The sequence below is a fragment of the Canis lupus genome, chromosome 17, assembly GCF_003254725.2.
Source record: "Canis lupus dingo isolate Sandy chromosome 17, ASM325472v2, whole genome shotgun sequence".
Classification (NCBI taxonomy): Eukaryota; Metazoa; Chordata; class Mammalia; order Carnivora; family Canidae; genus Canis; species Canis lupus.
In genome coordinates, this window is record NC_064259.1 from 37,757,682 (window position 1) to 37,776,604 (window position 18,923).

General features: G+C 42.3%; 1 long non-coding RNA gene across 6 annotated transcripts in view; it reads right to left on the bottom strand.

Annotated features, from left to right (window-relative positions):
* Positions 1–12,860: 12,860 nt before the first annotated feature.
* LOC125752815 (uncharacterized) overlaps positions 12,861–18,923 on the bottom strand; it is a 48,831-nt gene continuing 42,768 nt past the window's right edge. For all 6 annotated transcript variants that reach the window (XR_007403200.1, XR_007403199.1, XR_007403197.1 and 3 more), the window contains one exon: positions 12,861–13,060. This is a non-coding gene — a long non-coding RNA (uncharacterized LOC125752815). The remainder of the gene's footprint in view (positions 13,061–18,923) is intronic.

An 18,923-nucleotide genomic window follows, 5' to 3' on the forward strand; every position in this document is an offset into this window, starting at 1 on the left:
GTAAGGACAGGGCGGGGATGAGGAAAGACATGGGGGTGCGGATGGTCAGCTCCCCTGGTGCTGCTTTTCTCCCTGTGTATTCTGTGCATGCGGGAGATTGCCCTCCAAAGAGGAGAATTTAATTTTTAGACCTGTGAAAATTAAGAAGAAAGTAAAAGATACGAAGAACGGTACTTTAGTGAGATGCTAAAGAAGAAAGAAGCCACTCTGTCTTGCTCTCTTGGGTTTTCCATGATAATTGAATACATTTAAAACATAAAACAAAACACAAAGTATGATTTAGCCTAAAATGTAAAAAACTCAAAGTAATAGAAATGTTTTATACTGTTTCTAACACAACTTGTACTTATCTCTCGCTACTTTAGGATCCAGTGGGGATATTGTCATGACACAGGCCCCACCGTCTCTGTCCGTCAGCCTTGGAGAGCCGGCCTCCATCTCCTGCAAGGCCAGTCAGAGCCTCCTGCACAGTAATGGGAACACCTATTTGTATTGGTTCCGACAGAAGCCAGGCCAGTCTCCAGAGGGCCTGATCTATAAGGTGTCCAACCGCTTCACTGGCGTGTCAGACAGGTTCAGTGGCAGCGGGTCAGGGACAGATTTCACCCTGAGAATCAGCAGAGTGGAGGCTGACGATGCTGGAGTTTATTACTGCGGGCAAGGTATACAGTTTCCTCGCACAGTGGTTCAGCCCTGAACACAAACCTCTCTGTTTGGCCTGTCAGCACTGCCCAATGTGTTCCTTGAGTGGGGAGCAGGCGCCGCAGAGTGTCTGAGTTGGCGTCAGTGGCAGATGTTGGAGAACCCAGGGCAGTAATGTGCAGCTGAGTGCTCTGGCCCATGTTACAGCCCCATGAGCTGCAGCAGCCTTTGCGGGGCAGAAGCAGCTCAAGAACGGAGGTGATGCAAGTGCTCTCTGAGCAACAGGCTGGAGGGAGAGCTCACTTGTATCTCATCCCCACCCCTCTCTCCTTGTGCTTGGTTATTACATTTAGAGAGCCTGAGAGTCAGAAAATTGAGGCATATTTGTGACAATCCAAGTCAAATACATTTTGATGCAAACAAAATTGTTATAGTTTTTTGACAGGAGATATTCAGTACCGTTCAGTATTCATTTTTTTCCCCAGTCTCTGAATTTCTTCTTTCTCATTACACTAATTGCTCTATTACTGTGTTCTCTGGATAGCATTATATGTGCTATTCCCACAGGAAATATGGCTGAGAACAATTAGTACAATTGTTTGTTCAAGCACTTTATTTATTATACAAATAAACTTTGTAAATTCAAGCAGATATGAGGTCCTAATTCTGTTAAAAAGTAGTGATACACACACACACTCACACACACACACACACCTCACATACTTATTTATATACACTGGAATATTACTCTGCCATAAAAAAGACATCTTGTTATTTGCAACAACATGAAAAGTCATTGAGAGTCTAATGTTAAGTGGAATAAGTCAGACAAAGAAAGACAGATACCATACGATTTCATTTATATGTAGAATCTAGAAACCAAACAAACAAACAAGAACCCCAGAACAGAAGGCAAAAAGACCCATGAATACAGAGAACACACTGGTGGTGGCAAGACGGAAAGAGGATCAGAGGATGGAAAAAATTCATGAAGGAGAGTGGGAGGTATATGGAATGAACAAAAACTAGTCACATGGATGAAAGGTACAGCACAGGGAATATAATCAAGGATTTCGTAATAGCGTTGTGTAGGGATAGATGGTAATTACACTTGTGGTGACATAACATGACATAGACATGTCAAATCACACCTAAACCAACATAGCACTGTGTTCCAAATATACTTCAGTAACAAAACAACATACACACACAAAGAACTTAAATCGAGAAGTTTTATATTTGCCTCAACTACCTTTATCTGAGACAAAATAAAGGAATCTCACAGTGGGTCCTGAGAATACAACACAACCTGAAAGGTGTAGACCATAGAATGTAATTCATATACCACAGCTAGGGTAGAGAGTGGTGTGAAAGTTTTTCCCCAAAAGTAACATTTTAACACCAGATAGCCTAAATACTCTTTTGGAAATGACAAATTTGGTACTCTTTTGAAAATGGTTTCAAGCACTAGACAGATACATTATTTTTTACAGATGTGGTCTTACCTGAAAAGGAATCTGAATTTATATTCTGCTCAAATGTATGCTTTGAGTAGATCTCAATTAAAACAATCCTCAAAAATTTTATCTGTCCTTATCTAAAAGCATATCCATTACCTGTCCATTTCACCTATTCATCCCTCTTCCCCTCTAGCCCCTGGCAACCGCTCAACACTTTGCTGTTTCTATGGACCGTAGACTATGCCTTTTTGAGCTGAATAGTATTTCATTGTCCAGATGCATCATAGTTTATTTATCCATTCATCTTGGGAAGAAATGTGAGTTACAACAAGTATTAAACTTATGAAGAAATCTGTATATATGTTGGTGTACAGGTTTTTCCGTAGACATAAGTTTTCAACTCCTTAGGGTAAATACCTAAAAGTCTGATTGCTGAATTGTGTGATAAGAGTATGTTTAGTTCTGGAAGAAAATGCCAAACTGTTTTCCAAAATGGCTGCTCCTTTTTGCATTTCCAGCAGCAGGGAATGCTAATCTGTGTCCCTCAAAATGCTCACTTGCATTTGGAGCTGTGATCTAGATTGTGGCCACAACAGTAAGTGTGGAGTAGCATCTCCGGTTTGCATTTCCTTAACAACGCATAAATTTGGAACATTTTTTCTGTGCCTTGTTTCATATCTGTCTTCTCCTTTCTGATGCGGTGTCTGTTCAGATCTTTTCCCATTTCTAATTGGATTATTTCTTATTGTTGAGTTTTAAGTGTTCTTTGTAAATTTTAGGTAACAGCCTTTGTCATAGGTGTTTTTGCAAATATGTTCTCCCAGCGTGTGACTTGTCTCCTTACACACTGGATAATGTCTGGGCCCACAGTAATTTTATTTGTGCAACCGGATCTTACATTACATGCATTAATAAATAATGTATTACCATGTCACAATATTCAAATTTTGATTATTCGTATTTGAATTTAATTAGTTTCCTTAGTATTCCTATGATATTCTTTTTTTTTTTTAAACATTTTTAAAGAGGGCATGATAGATCATATTTGACCTCACAGAGTTCAAAACACAAAGACGTTAGAAACACTTGCTTACAATAAGGACCTGGAAGACTTCCCCTCCACATCCCTACTTCTCAACCCCCAACTCTACTGCTACTGAAATTTTGTTCTTTACAATAAAACTCTTCCTGCTTTTCTGACACAAGGAGATCTTGCCAGTCGCTTTCTTTGGGGGCCGGAGGGCGGGAGGACTTGGGGGTTCTGCTGCCACTTTACACACTGAGATCTTGACACCATATGTAACTCTAAAGGCTGGAGAGAAAACACTGCGAAAATCATGGAGAGATTGGAAAATCAAGGACTGGTGGCTGGACCACCTTACAAGACAAGTCACTTGTGTGTAAAAGTTACACACAATTATCAGTGTGTGTAAAACCCTATAGCATTGTGGATTGCTGTCTCTTCTCGTTGGCTATTCTCAGTAAACATAGCCCTTCACTGAAATGTCATTTCCTTGGACATTATTTATTTTTATGTGTTTGATCAACCAAATTTTTTATTTATCAAAATAGTGTAGAGTTGCAGTCCTCTTCATTTGCCCCCAACTATCCGGGTACATTGCATCATTATCTTCCCCCAGCACCACCAAGAATTGAGCCTGAGTGTGCTCATAGGTTGTGATTAATGAATCCTTGAGAACTTAGTTGCTGGGATAAGAGTGGAAGAGAGAGTAAAGACTGTGGACAATTTCAGGTGTTCAAGTTTTTCTCCACATTCTTTTCTGGAATCCTCCTAAAGATCAATCAGCTAGATTGCTTAACACAGAGTAGGGTCTTTCCCTCAACCACTTGCTCTCTCCTTTCCGCCTCTGCTTGTTTTCCCCTCCATCCAGCATTGAAAGAGAGAGCAAAGCTCAGGTATTTTGCAGCTTCAGGCATTGTTCCAGCCTGGTCTTGACAGCAAAATACTGGAGCTTCAGGTAGAAATGTACTTTTCTCTTAGCCTGTCTGCTCCTCCCGAATCTTTTATTTTCCTCTTCATTCCACACACACATCCTGCTCTCCTTCTGCCCAGATGAGGTTCACTGGCACTGTTCTTTTTGATTAGTCTGAGAAAACTACAGATACATCTGAACTGTTCTTCAGGCTCCTACAGCTTACCACTTAACTTGATGAGAAGAGGAAGGTTTTGCCTCTTTTCTAAGTGTCATGGAAATGCTCAGAGTAGAAGCTTTGTTGCATCATTCTGTTGGTCAAACTGAGGTGCCACGACTTGGATAGATTTTAGTAGTCATTTCAGTTCAGACGTGTGTGTGTGTGTGTGTGTGTGTGTGTTCTGGAGAAAGAATTAACTACTTAATAAATATTTGGGACAGTGTGTCAAACCCATATGGGGAAAAATAAGTTCGATTGTCTTACATCATACACGAAACTAATTTTCAAACATGACTTTAAACTGATAAAAGAAAATATTGCAGAATATATTTAGATATGAGGACAGGGTAGGAAGATCAGATCCAAGAAAGCATATCTCGCTCTCATTCTCTTTTCTTCTGATCATGGAAACGGTCCTAAGAGCAATAATTTCCAAACCCCTCTAGTGTACAATGATTACGTCACTGTAAAACAAAACAAAAGAATTTGCAACCACAATCTGGAGAACTTCCACACTAGTAGTTTATGGGAATTATCTGGGAGTAGCCACTGGGAAATAAGGAAACAGCAGTCTGCGATGACCTGGTACCTTGTTTTGGAGAGAAATATAAAGGGAGAAAACCAAGTATATTGGCTCTAATCTTTAAGGAAAACCTAGAAAAAGCTGGAACAAGTAATTCTAATAAAAATCCCCGTCTTCACAAAATCAGAGCATTGCCTCCAAACCTGTGGAGGCAGCCGAGGGCAGTTAATCACCCTCAGAAGAGGTTTGTGTGAGAACTGCAGCTCTGTGGGACAAGGGTCAGTGCTGCAGATAGGAACACTTGCAGCCATATCAGGCTGACGTCCAGGCTGGGAAGAAATTTGCACTGTGTCCACTGTCTCTGAACCCACAGGGGACCCCAGAGTCAGAGTGGGAGTTAGATAGGATGCAAGGCTTTAGAACCTGCTTGAATTCTTAGAGCTGTCTCCTCTCTCAACATTCCTTAAAAGCAGGTCAGCAAGATGAGGACTCTGAAGGATGCCTGGGCAAAGCAGATGCACTGGGAGCCGAAACTGCGCGGTCAATACGTAGACATGTTCTTATTCTTTCTTTCACCTCAGCCACAGTATTGCATATGGTTGAAAACAATTGTAGTCATTTCCTCCACGGGGACAGCCTAGGCCAACATGACCTGGACACAGACACAATGGTCCCTCCCTGCCCCATTCTAGCTGCTACAAATGAACTCAGGGCCATCCTACTGTGAGGCTGGGAAGATCCTAGAGACAAGAGAATACAATTGACAAGAAATGTATCCAGAGGTGTCATAATAGAAAATTCAAGCAACAGTCTAGTGCCTTGTTCCTTATGGTAAAGAAGTAAGAGTGTCAAGCATGAGTAAAGGAGTGTGAGTCTCATTATTTGCATAGAAACACAGCCCACTGCTTTCGTTGGCTCCTATCATGGGGAGTATGTGGAAGAGGCTGTATTTCCCCAGGCACACTAAGCTTCCACTCATAGAGGCCAGTCCGTGCTCCCGAATACGTTCTCCAGTGAAGGTTACCTCACGTATGACTTTCCTGTTGAACTATATATTCTAATGATTTTGTTTTCAAAATTGTCTCTCATTCCCTCATTCACTATTTCAACAACAAAGAAAACAACATTCCTAGACTGGAAATGTGAACTATGACACTATGTAAATACAATTCCAAATTAAAAAAGGAAGTTGGGATATTTTTCAACTGTGCTGGTTTGCAGCTTTCTCTTAATAAAACAAAATTCAGGTGGCATTTTGAAACGGTGGACATGCTAAGCACTGTCAGTTGTTTAGAGGATCTTGCAATCTGTGCCTCAGTTACAAACCACTGCTCGAATTTCTGGAACATCAGAAAAATCTGGGTTGAGTTAATTGTCCTAACGTATCTTCAGTCACTATAAGAGTAGCTGGATTTTCTCATGAGGATGGAAAAAAATAAAAGAAAAAGAAAAAAGTGACCTGGCTATCAATTTTCCAAATTTAGCTGCCAGTATTGTGATTCTACAACCTGGCCTCAGAGAGTTTCTTGAGCTCCAGGCATGAATATGAGTCTCACCTGTCTTTGAGTCAGTTATGCTGAGCACATTCCTGCACTACACACAGAACCTCAAGAGGCTGATGCCTAGTATTCTTGTCTCAACAGAAGGAGGGGCTTGATGATCATAATAACCTCCCGTTGTCCTTAAAGGTAGGTCAATGGTAGACCTATCTTATTTATCAAAGCAAGGTGAAAAGCCGTTTATGTGCTCCTTGGGTGGCAGTGGGTAAGAAGAAGGATATAAAGCTCCACCATAGTAAATGGAGAACTTGTGGGCTCTGATGACAGTACTTAAGGTACTTACATTTGCTGGCCATTAAAAGTCACATTTTCCTGGTGGGGGTGGGTGGGCAGGAAAGGATCCTGGAAACTGCTGAATTATCTGTCCTCATTTAACAAGGATAAAGAAATCTCTAATATTCACAGAATGACTTACCATGGGTCATTTGGTAAAGCAGCAGAATTTGGACTACAGGAGACAGAATCTTTAAAAGGTGTTATATTCCTATATAATGAGGAATCCATGTAAAATTTCCCTGTTTACTCACAGAAGATGACATTCACATGACTTTTGAACAACGTTTTTCTTCTCTTAAATGGACTTAGAAGCAGAAGTTTATTTCAAGGGAAAAGGGAGGAAAGTCAGACTTCCCTCCGAAGCAGAACTCACTCATTTTCTAACAAGAACCTATATAGTTCAATTAATATTCTTCAATTTAGATATTACACTCTTTTTCCCTATTTGATTTTTCTAAAAGAGGCAAGTGCATTTGTTACCAAAAAGACCTCAAAGTGAGCAAGGGGCCTGGAGCAGCCATTCCCTCCTGGGCTCTCAAAAGGGAAGGAGGGTTAAGAGTTAAAGTCCAGGTCTCTGCTATAAGAATTGCCCAATGGTTCTCTCTTGCCCTTGAATGAATGTCCTTTACAACACCCACTGCTCAATGCACTGGAGTATGTGATAGGGGATTGGCTACCTATGAGGGCACCGCAGGCCTCACAACCTCTGAAAGAGTGGTGTTCCTCCAGAATTTGTGACTTATGTCTGTGACATACTAGAAAATGTAGAGATTGGTCTCTGCTCCCAACCCCTGAAAGAGCTCCTAAAACCCTTACAGTTTCCTAGGAGATAAAAGCTCTAGGATCATCTTTTATTCTGTGAAGATGCCCCTGAATGGGCTCCAGGATGGGCATTGGTCACCAGAAAGACCAAGCCAGGATTAGAAACATGGAATTTGCTGCCCCATTCCCCCATCTAGTGAGGGGAGAGGGGCTTGACACATAGATAATAATCGATCATGTCTAGGTAAGCAAGTCTCCACGAGTCTCAAGACTGCAAGGTTTAGAAAGCGTCCATATTGATGAACAATCCACACTGAGAAGGAGATGCACCCATCTCCACAGGGGCAGAAGCTGCTGTACACAGGACCCTTCCAGACCTCAACCTATGTGTCTCCATCTCGCTCTTCATCTGTATCTTTATCATATCCTTTAAGAAACTGGTAAACTTAAATAGGTATTTCAGTTCTGGGAACTTCTCTAATAAAGAATCACACCTGTGGGGGGAAGCAAGGGAACTCCCTCCTAAAAATGGTCATGAGAGCAGTCCCTTCATCTCTCTCATTAGACAAGGAGACTCCTGAAGGGCTAGTCCTTCTCAAGCCCGGGCTCCAGGCAACTTTGGAGAGCTACAGGCAGCTGCTGTGGAGGATGTAGTATGGACACGGAAGCCAAACGGGAGCAGACCCACACCCAAGAGGCAATGGTCCTTGGGAAACTCCATCATGAAAGTACTTGGCCTTGGCAACACATCTGCTTAGAGACAGCCACCAGGTCTATATGGACTGGAGCTTCTTCTCCTCCTCCAGGTGGTTTTTGTGCCCAGTATCTTCAAGAGTGGTGACACCTCCACAGTCTGCAGGGGTATTGACATTCTCTTTAAATACCCACATGGGATGGATATAGCCCCATGGTTGAAATCTTCCCCGAGGGCAACCCCGGAGGCTCAGTGGTTTAGCGCCACCTTCGGCCCATGGCGTGATCCTGGAGACCCAGAATCGAGTTCCCCGTCGGGCTCCCTGCATGGGGCCTGCTTCTCCCTCTGCCCGTGTCTCTGCCTCTCTTTCACTCTCTGTCTCTGTGGGTCTCTAATAAATAAAAAATTAAAAAAGAATTTAAAAAAAAGAAATCTTCCCCAAAACAAGCTAAAAATCTCTTTCTTTCCAGTAACAAAGTTAAAAACTTTCTCTAATATAAAACAAATTTCTAGGGCAATGGCAAAAATTATGTTATACACTCTTCATACTTTCAAGAAAGCAAAAATAAAACTGAAAATCAGGAAATCTGGGGAGAAATATAAAAAGATCATCTTCTCTGAAGGTGGATCAAGCATGATTAAAGGTTCAGCAGGAGAGTAAGAGAAGAAATCCTGGATAAGTGTCTGGCCCGTGTGCCCCAATTTGGCTCCTCTCTGGAGACCTACCAGCTCTGGGTCCCTCTGGGGGATCGACTTAGGCTTCCTTCTCCTGCATCCCAGCTCAACTCCCTCATGTGCCCAATACTGCTTTCTTTTTCCAGAGACACTGATCTCAAGAACATTCCCCAACCAGTGTCCCCATGCTACCTTCCACGTGAGCCTGCTTTCCAGGGAATGATGCCTGGGACCAGGCATGTCAGTGAGTAGCACAGGCCAGCTTGTCATATTAACCTTCATAGGCAGAAGGTGTACAATTTCCAAAATGTACAAGGACAGAATGTCGTCAGAAAGAGGCATCTGTGGCAGTAGATGCTTAAGCACATATTAGTAGAAATTAAATCGATGTGCAGACTCTTAGTGTTTTTTGTCTCTGTAACTGCAAAACTCTAGGTCAGGGGAGCTGAAGCCTAAAGTCACTGCTTCTGACTCAGGTCCTAGACCTAAGCCAGTTCAAAGTCTCAAGCTCAGTGATTGAAGGGAAGGCCAGATCGCAAACAAATGACACTAAAGTTCTGTCATAGGTAATATAGACAAAATCTTGTCTCCTTTTTTCCCTAAGGAACTCAGGGATCAGGGCCTAAGGTCAGAATGTTCCCTCCCCTCCCTGAGGAGAATACTCTCTGCTAGAAGTACACCAGGGGGAATAGAGTGCTCTGGTAGAAAAGAGATGTGAATATTTCTCTGGACTTAGTGTTTACTGTTTGAGAAATTACATAGGGCAAAATTAATTGTTCATATGTAAATATTTAGGTGGCTAGGACGGTACCCAAATCATCTTTGTTGTTGCACTGAACGATATGTTAACGCTATGCAAATATGCATTCAATTCATACCTCTCTTATATATATAGAACAGGCAGTTCTATAAGGATATCACTTAAAGATCGAAATGAGTAGTGTCCTCATGTTTTCTTTCCTTTCCATCTCTCAAGTGAATCATATTTTCATAGAGGAAAAGTAAACAAACAAATAAAAAATCTGTCTCACATTCAAGCAGCAGAAGAATAATTTTTCCCTGACAAGAAAGCTGTAGGATTTCATTAGAACTCCTCAGGACAGAAGTTCCATCACTCACAGGAGACACCTTGGGTTTGGAGACGCAAATTCCTACAAAAAGTCAAGAATTTATAAAAATGAGTAGGAGGTGGATTATGCTCAAGGGGAATCTCTGTCTCAATTTCTGAAATAGACAGCGGTGACTGGGGGCCTTGCCAAAGGTTAACCTCGATATAAGAATAACCTCCATGGTCAACAGAAGACATTCCTTCCATTTCTCTACAAGACTCAGATGAAATCCAAAATCTTTACAAAATGTATTTATTAATCATTTGAAGGAAGAAGAGAGAAAAGAAATTAGAATATTGGGAAGAAATTTAGAGCTTGTAAATAGCAATCAGGGCTTTGGAGCATCTAGATTATTGAAACTTACATATAACCTTCTTCACAGGGTTCAGAAGGAACTTATAAAGTCAGAAGATCAATATATTCAAGATGTATGTGAACTACCTATGAATCAGATTATTTATCTTCTAGATTATCTCCCCAGTAGTGACCACTTACAATTATTTAGAAAAGGTGACCCATTTCAATTACAAGTCCCAAGAATCTACTCAACAGAACTGAAGTTGGGGATGCTCCCTCTGCTGGATGTCTTGATCTCATTTCTCACACAAAGCACAAGCTCACCTTTTAACAGAAAGAACTTCCATTTGGGCTAGTCAGGACACAGGCCTCTGTGTTTGTTTCAACTAAAGCACTGTAGTTTGACATGTCTGGCTTGATAAAATTAGTAGGTCAAAGTCTACAGAATGTATAACAGCATCACACTTCCACCCCACACACTCTGATCCCAGGATAATGGGCTCACAGTTGCACCAACAAGAGAATCTTCTCAAGGTACACAAATCACACACTGGCTTCCACTTTTTTGGACCCAGATGAACAGCCTCCTGCACAGAGACAACAGTGCCATAAAATCCACCTGCAAAACTCCTTGCTAATTCAGTTGATGGTGCTTAGACTAGAGACCGCTAGGGTCCTGTTCCCCACCTGGACCTCACAGAGTTTCTGCTTCCACCCCTTACAAATGCTATTCTTTCTGTGAAGTTGTAGCGTCCAGCTTTGCTGGGGTCAGTTTTATTGTCCAGGGTACAAAATAGAGTGTAAACATGCAGATCGTGGATTCCTGTTTGGAACTAGGAATACTCTTCATTCAGTCTACAGGTCATATAGGAAAATTTCAAAGCCTTTATTGTCAAGAAAGAATTTTTCTAAGATTTTGCATTTTCGAGATATTTTAGGGCAAAAAAGTATGAGACAAGCAACCAAGCAGAGAAGACTTTTTAAGTTTTCATGTTAAGTTCTGTAGCAAATAGTAATATTCCAAATTCAAACATTCTAAGGAATAATTTGGAAAAAACATTTCAACACTGATACACAGTAAAAAAAAAATGACGGATTAATAATTTGCAGCCATATTTCCACACACTGAGCTTTCACATTAAAAAATGTGTAATGTGATTCCATTTTGTAGTACAGTTGACAAATAGTGTTACCTAATGTATTTCTTCATTTAACATGAGTTATGAATAGTTTTGATGCTCACTTTAAGATTTATAATACTGTCTTGTATTTTCCTTTTTGTCTTTGTCCTGATATTTTGCATTATTGTGGATTATCTTTCTGACTTCATTCACTAGCAACGTTCATTACGGAGGCTGGAATTTTCAAGAAGATTCAGGATTGCATTGGTTAGCTTAAAAGATGGATCAAGGAAGAAAACATAAGAAAAAGTAATAAAATGAAAAGTAAGATATTATGGAATTTGGGCTATTCTACTCTTACTTCTATCTCATTTTGTCATGAGCACCTGAGACTCTCCACAGAGTTCACAATTTGCTCTCCATACCATTTTTACACAATAGCTATTTCACTCTCAGTACAAAATCTAACTCTTGGAAGATTTCTCCGAAGATACAGTCACTGAGCTTTTTTGCATAATTATGCCTGGAATTGTACATAATCAGTTATTTTTCAATTCAGTATGACTTTGGCTTTTACTTACCTGAGATTCGATAGAACTACAATCTCTATGCTTTCAGTTTCTCCAGGATTTTGTTTGAGGACAGTGACTTTAGTTGGGAGGTAATTTGAAGTTGACACAATTCTCACAAATGACTCAATATGACATAACGTCAAGCGGACACATGAAGAATCATCAGGTTATGTCCCTGTTGTAATGAAGGGTCTCATATATACCACATGGCATGTGTGTGTCTATCGATCGATTAATCGATCTATCTTTATCTGGAGAAGGAGAGAGAAGTATGACAGGATACACTCCAGAGAGGAAAAAGAGTTACCACAAATCATACTCATTGCCTGAGGCATAAAATTCTGTCTTCTTTCCTATTCTCTTCCATGTGACTATTAGTTCTCTTCCTGTAAGTATGACTCTTCCTCCTTGACAGGATGTTTTTACTTTCATTTTCTCATAGAGCATAATTCACAAGGTCCCAGGGTGAGTTTATTTTAAATCATTATTAAACAGTCTTAAACCATCAGTCTGGAAACAGGAGACCGCATAGACCCTAGAACTAACCCCAGTTCTTCCCGTGATTTGGAGATCCTCTGCCACTCAGCTGCAGTTGGGAGTGTCAGCTGTTTCCCCTGGGACCTTAGCAGACAGGAATCCACCAGGAGGGCCTTTCACCTGCCAGAAATTGACACTGGCCACTACACCTTCAGGTCCCTGCTGGTTTCACAGAAGGGCAGGACTCTGAGCACTGTCTTCCCACAGATCCTGACTTTACCCTTCGATCCTCCTTCCTACTCAGGCAGTAAAGAATTTGTCTCTGTTAGCTTTCCTCCCAGCACAGAAGACCTTTTAAGCTACTACACTGGCAGGAGAGGGACCTGCACCTGCCTGTGCCTCTTTCCACTCTGCCACACCCACCAGGGGATTTGCATATTGTCCCCTGGGGAACAAGGGGACAATATGCAAGTCTGAGATAAAGGTCTTGAAAGTCTGAGATAAAGGTCAGCTCTAGGCTTGTCTTTACTTACTAGGGCTCCTCAGCTCAGCTTCTCAAGATGAGGTTCCCTTCTCAGTTCCTGGGGCTGCTGATGCTCTGGATCCCAGGTAAGGACAGGGCAGGGATGAGGAAAGACATGGGGGCATGGATGGTGAGCTCCCCTGGTGCTGTTTCTCTCCCTGTGTATTCTGTGCATGGGACAGATTGCCCTCCAACAGGGGGAATTTAATTTTTAGACTGTGAGAATTAAGAAGAATCTAAAATATTTGAAGAACAGTACTTTAGTGAGATGCTGAAGAAGAAAGAAGCCACTCTGTGTCTTGCTATCTTGGGTTTTCCATGATAATTGAATAGTTAAAATATAAATCAAAATCAAAATATGATTTAGCCTAAAATATACAAAACCCAAAATGATTGAAATGTCTTATACTGTTTCTAACACAACTTGTACTTATCTCTCATTATTTTAGGATCCAGTGGGGATATTGTCATGACACAGACCCCACTGTCCCTGTCCGTCAGCCCTGGAGAGACGGCCTCCATCTCCTGCAAGGCCAGTCAGAGCCTCCTGCACAGTAACGGGAACACCTATTTGAATTGGTTCCGACAGAAGCCAGGCCAGTCTCCAGAGGGCCTGATCTATAAGGTCTCCAACAGAGACCCTGGGGTCCCAGACAGGTTCAGTGGCAGCGGGTCAGGGACAGATTTCACCCTGAGAATTAGCAGAGTGGAGGCTGACGATGCTGGAGTTTATTACTGCATGCAAGGTATACAAGCTCCTGCCACAGTGGTGCAGCCCTGAACACAAACCTCTCTATTTGGCCTGTCACCACTGCCCAATGTGTTCCTTGAGTGGGGAGCAGGCGCCGCAGAGTGTCTGAGTTGGCGTCAGTGGCAGATGTTGGAGAACCCAGGGCAGTAATGTGCAGCTGAGTGCTCTGGCCCATGTTACAGCCCCATCAGCTGCAGCAGCCTTCGCGGGGCAGAAGCAGCTCAAGAACGGAGGTGATGCAAGTGCTCTCTGAGCAACAGGCTGGAGGGAGAGCTCACTTGTATCTCATCCCCACCCCTCTTCAGAGTCAGAAAATTGAGGCATATTTGTGACAATCCAAGCCGAATACATTTTGAAGCAAACAACTTTTGCTATATTTTTGATAGGAGAAGTGGTACCTGATGGTGCAATTCTGAATTTATTATTTTTTATTTTCCTACTCTCTGAATTTCTTCTTTCTCAGTTACACTAATTGCTCTATTGCTGTTTTATCTGGAGAGCATTCTATACCTGCTAGGAAATATGGCTGTAAACAATTAGTAAAATTGTTTGTTCAAGCACCCAAATAAATTTTGTAAATTCATAGCAGATATGAGGTCCTAATTTTGTTAAAAAGTAATACTAGATACATACACACACACTTATTTATTTATATACACTGGAATATTAGTCTGCCAAAGAAAGACATCTTGTTATTTGCAACAACATGAATGGTCCTATAAAATCTAATGTTAAGTGAAATAAGTCAAAGAAAGACAGATACCATATGATTTCATTTATATGTGGAGTCTAGAAACCAAACAAACAAACAATAAACCCAGAACAGAAAGGGAAAAAGACCATGAATACAGAGAACACACTGTTGGTGGCCAGACAGAAAGAGGATCTTCGGAGGATGGGAAAAATTCACGAAGGAGAGTGGGAGATATATGGAATGAACAAAAACAAGTAACCTGGATGAAGGTACAGCACAAGGAATATATTCAAATATTTCATAATAGCGTTGTATGGGGACAGATGGTAACTACACTTGCGGTGACATAACATAGCACATAGACATGTCAAATCGCTATGTTGTACACCTGAAACCATCGTAGCACTGCGCGCCAAGTATACTTCAATAAAACTACAACATACACACACAGAGATGTGCACACACACAGACACACACAGAAGAACTTAAATCTAGAAGTTTTATACTTGCCTCAATTACCTTTTTCTGAGACAAAATAAAAGCTGTTCTTGGAATCTCACAGTGGGTTCTGAGAATACAACACAACCTGAAAGATGTGGAGCATAGAATGTACTTCATATACCACAGCTAGCGTAGAGAGTGGTGTGAATTTTTTTCCCCAAAAGTAACATTTTAAAACCATTTAAGAAGGAGAGGCGGGGCAAGTTGGCAGAGGAGTAGGGTCCCCAAGTCACCTGTCCCCACCAACTTACCTAGATAACTTTCCAATCATCCTGAAAACCCGCGAATTCGGCCTGAGATTTAAAGAGAAAACAGCTGGAACACTACAGTGTTCGCGCTTCTATCAATGTAGGTAGACAGAAAAAAATGAAGAAATAGAAAAGCATCCAAGGGGGAGGCGCCCCGCAAGGAGCCAGGCTAAGGACGCGCGGCGAGTGTCCCCAGGACAGGAGAGCCCAGGCCCAGAGAAGCAGGAGCTTCACCAACCTTCCGGGACGGAAAGGCGCTCGCAGGGAGCTGGGGCAGGATCCCAGGAGGGGCAGTGGAGCCCCCAGGGTCCCGGGGGCACTAACAGAGGAGGTGCCCCCGCGGGAGAGCGCGCCACCCACCGGCCGAGCTCCCTAAAGGGCTGCAGCGCGCGCCGGGCGGGCCCCGGGAGCAGCTCGAAGGCGGCACCCGGTGGAGGGGGCTGCGCGGCCGGGAGCGCGATTCCAGCGGCGCAGGCCCCGAGCCCACGGCGCTGGGGACACAGCCCAGGATCCTGCACTCCCCGCGGGCCAGGCAGAGGCCTGGAGGACACAGGACAGGGAGGACGCTCCTGCCACCGGGCGCCCCTGCAGACTGGGAGCTGCGGTAGTTACTGTGGGAGCTGACGCCAGGGCTGGAGAGCTGGCCGCCGCCAGTGTGCTTGTTCCTCCTGGTGTCACCTTATACCTGAGACTGAGCAGGGCCACCAGGGAACAGGGGCTTCACAGGATAAACAGCTCCCACTGAGCCATACACCTGACAGGGGGCTGGGCAGCTCCCCCAGGTGCACACACCTGGGACTCAGCACAGCAGGCCCATCCCCCAGAACACCAGCTGGAAGGACAGGGGAAGAGCAAGTTCTTGACCTAGTAGCGCTGGAAAGCTCCAGGGGAAGTCGAAGGAATACAGTATATAGAATCAGAGGATACCTCTCCTTGTTTTTTTTTTTTTGTCCTCCCCCCCTTTTTCCCTCTTTTTCTCCTTTTTCCAGTACACCTTGTTTTTAGCCACTCTGCACTGCGCAAAATGACTAGAAGGAAGAACTCACCACGAAAGAAAGAATCAGAAACAGTCCTCTCTCCCACAGAGTTACACAGTTTGGTTTACAATTCAATGTCAGAAAGCCAATTCAGAAGCACAATCATAAAGCTACTGGTGGCTCTGGAAAAAAGCATAAAGGATTCAAGAGACTTCATGACTGCAGAATTTAGATCTAATCAGGCCAAAATTAAAAATCAATTAAATGAGATGAAATCCAAACTAGAGGTCCTAACGATGAGGGTTAATGAAGAACGAGTGAGTGACATAGAAGACAAGTTGATGGCAAGGAAGGAAGCTGAGGAAAAAAGAGAAAAACAATTAAAAGATCATGAGGAAAGGTTAAGGGAAATAAATGACAGCCTCATTTTTCCCACAGGAAGAAATCTACATTTAATTGGGGTTTCAGAGGGCACCTAAAGGGACAGAGGACCAGAAAGTGTATTTGAACAAATTATGGCTGAGAACTTCCCTAACTTGGGAAGGGAAACAGGAATTCAGATCCAGGAGTTAGAGATCCCCCACTAAAATCAATAAAAACCATTCAACACCCAGACATTTATATAGTGAAACTTGCAAACTCCAAAGACAAAGAGAAGATCCTTAAAGCAGCAAGGGACAAGAGAGCCCTAAACTTTATGGGGAGAAGTATTAGGTTAACAGCAGACCTCTCCACAGAGACCTGGCAGGCCAGAAAGGGCTGGCAGGATATATTCAGGGTCTTAAATGAGAAGAACCTGCAGCCAAGAATACTTTATCCAGCAAGGCTCTCATTCAGAATAGAAGGAGAGATAAAGAGCTTCCAAGATAGGCAGAAACTGAAAGAGTATGTGACCACCAAACCAGCAATGCAAGAAATATTAAGGGGAACTCTATAAAAGAAAGAGGAAGTCCAAGGAAACAATCCACAAAAACAGGGACCAAATAGGTATCATGATGACACTAAATTCGTATCTTTCAATAGTAACTCTGAACGTCAATGGGCTCTATGATCCCATCAAAAGGCGCAGTATTTCAGACTGGATAAAAAAGCAAGACCCATCTATTTGCTGTCTACAAGAGACTCATTTTAGATGTAAGGAAACCTAGAGCCTGAAAATGAAAGGTTGGAGAAACATTTACCATTCAAATGGTCCTCAAAAGAAAGCAGGGTAGCCATCCTCATATCAGATAAATTGAAGTTTATCCTAAAGACTGTAGTAAGAGATGAAGAGGGACACTATATCATCCTTAAAGGATCTATCCAACAAGAGGACCTAACAATCATGAATATTTATGCCCCAAATGCGAGAGCTGCCAAATATATCAATCAATTAATAACCAAAGTTAGATGTACTTAGATAATAGTACACTTAAACCTGGTGACTTGAACATGGAACCTTCTACAACTGATAGATTTTCTAAGCACAACATCTCCAAAGAAATAAGAGCATTAAATAATACACTGGACAAGACGGATTTCACAGATATTACAGAACTTTACATCCAAAGCAACTGAATACACATTTGTCTCAAGGGCACATGGAACTTTCTCCAGAATAGACCACATTCTGGGTCACAAATCAGGACTCAACCAATGCCAAAAGATTGGGATCATCCCCTACATGTTTTCAGACCATATAGCTTTGAAATATGAACTCAATCACAAGGAGAAATTTGGAAGAAACTCAAACACGTGAAGCTTACAGAGCATCCTGCTAAAAGATGAAAGGGTCAACCAGGAAATTAGAGAAGAATTAAAATGATTCATGGAAACTAATGAGAATGAAGATACAACCATTCAAAATCTTTGGGATACAGCAAAAGCAGTCCTGAGGGGGAAATACATCGCAATACAAGCATCCATCCAAAAACTGGAAAGAACTCAAATGCAAAATCTAACCTTGCACCTAAAGGAGCTGGAGAAGGAAGAGCAAATAAAACCTTCACCCAGCAGAAGAAGTTAATAAAGATTCGAGCAGAACTCAATGAAATAGAGACCAGAAGAACTGTGGAACAGATTAACATAACCAGGAGTTGGTTCTTTTTTTATTTCTTTTTCTTTTTATTTATGATAGTCACACAGAGAGAGAGAGAGAGGCAGAGACACAGGCAGAGGGAGAAGCAGGCTCCATGCACCGGGAGCCCGACGTGGGATTCGATCCCTGGTCTCCAGGATCACGCCCTGGGCCAAAGGCAGGCGCCAAACCACTGCGCCACCCAGGGATCCCAGGAGTTGGTTCCTTGAAAGAATAAGATAAAAAAAAGAATTAATAAGATAGATAAACCATTAGCCAGCCTTATTAGAAAGAAGAGAAAAAAGATTCAAATTAATAAAATCTTGAATGAGTAAGGGGAGATCACCACCAATACCAAGGAAATACAAACGATTTTAAAAATGTATTGTGAGCAGGTAGACACCAATAAATTAAGCAATCAAGAAGAAATGGATGCATTTCTGGAAAACTGAAAACCACCAAACTGGAACAAGAAGAAATAGAAAACCTGAACAGGCCAATAACCAGGGAGGAAATTGAAGCAGTCATCAAAAACCTCTCAAAACACAAAAGTCCAGGGATCCCTGGGTGGCGCAGCGGTTTGGCGCCTGCCTTTGGCCCAGGGCGTGATCCTGGAGACCCGGGATCGAATCCCACGTCGGGCTCCCGGTGCATGGAGCCTGCTTCTCGCTCTGCCTCTCTCTCTCTCTCTCTCTCTCTGTGACTATCATGAATAAATAAATAAAATCTTTAAAAAAAAAAAAAAAAAAAAAAAAACACAAAAGTCCAGGGCCAGATGGCTTCCCAGGGCAATTCTAACCAGTTTTTAAAGAAGAAACCATACCTATTCTACTAAAGCTGTTCGGGAAGATA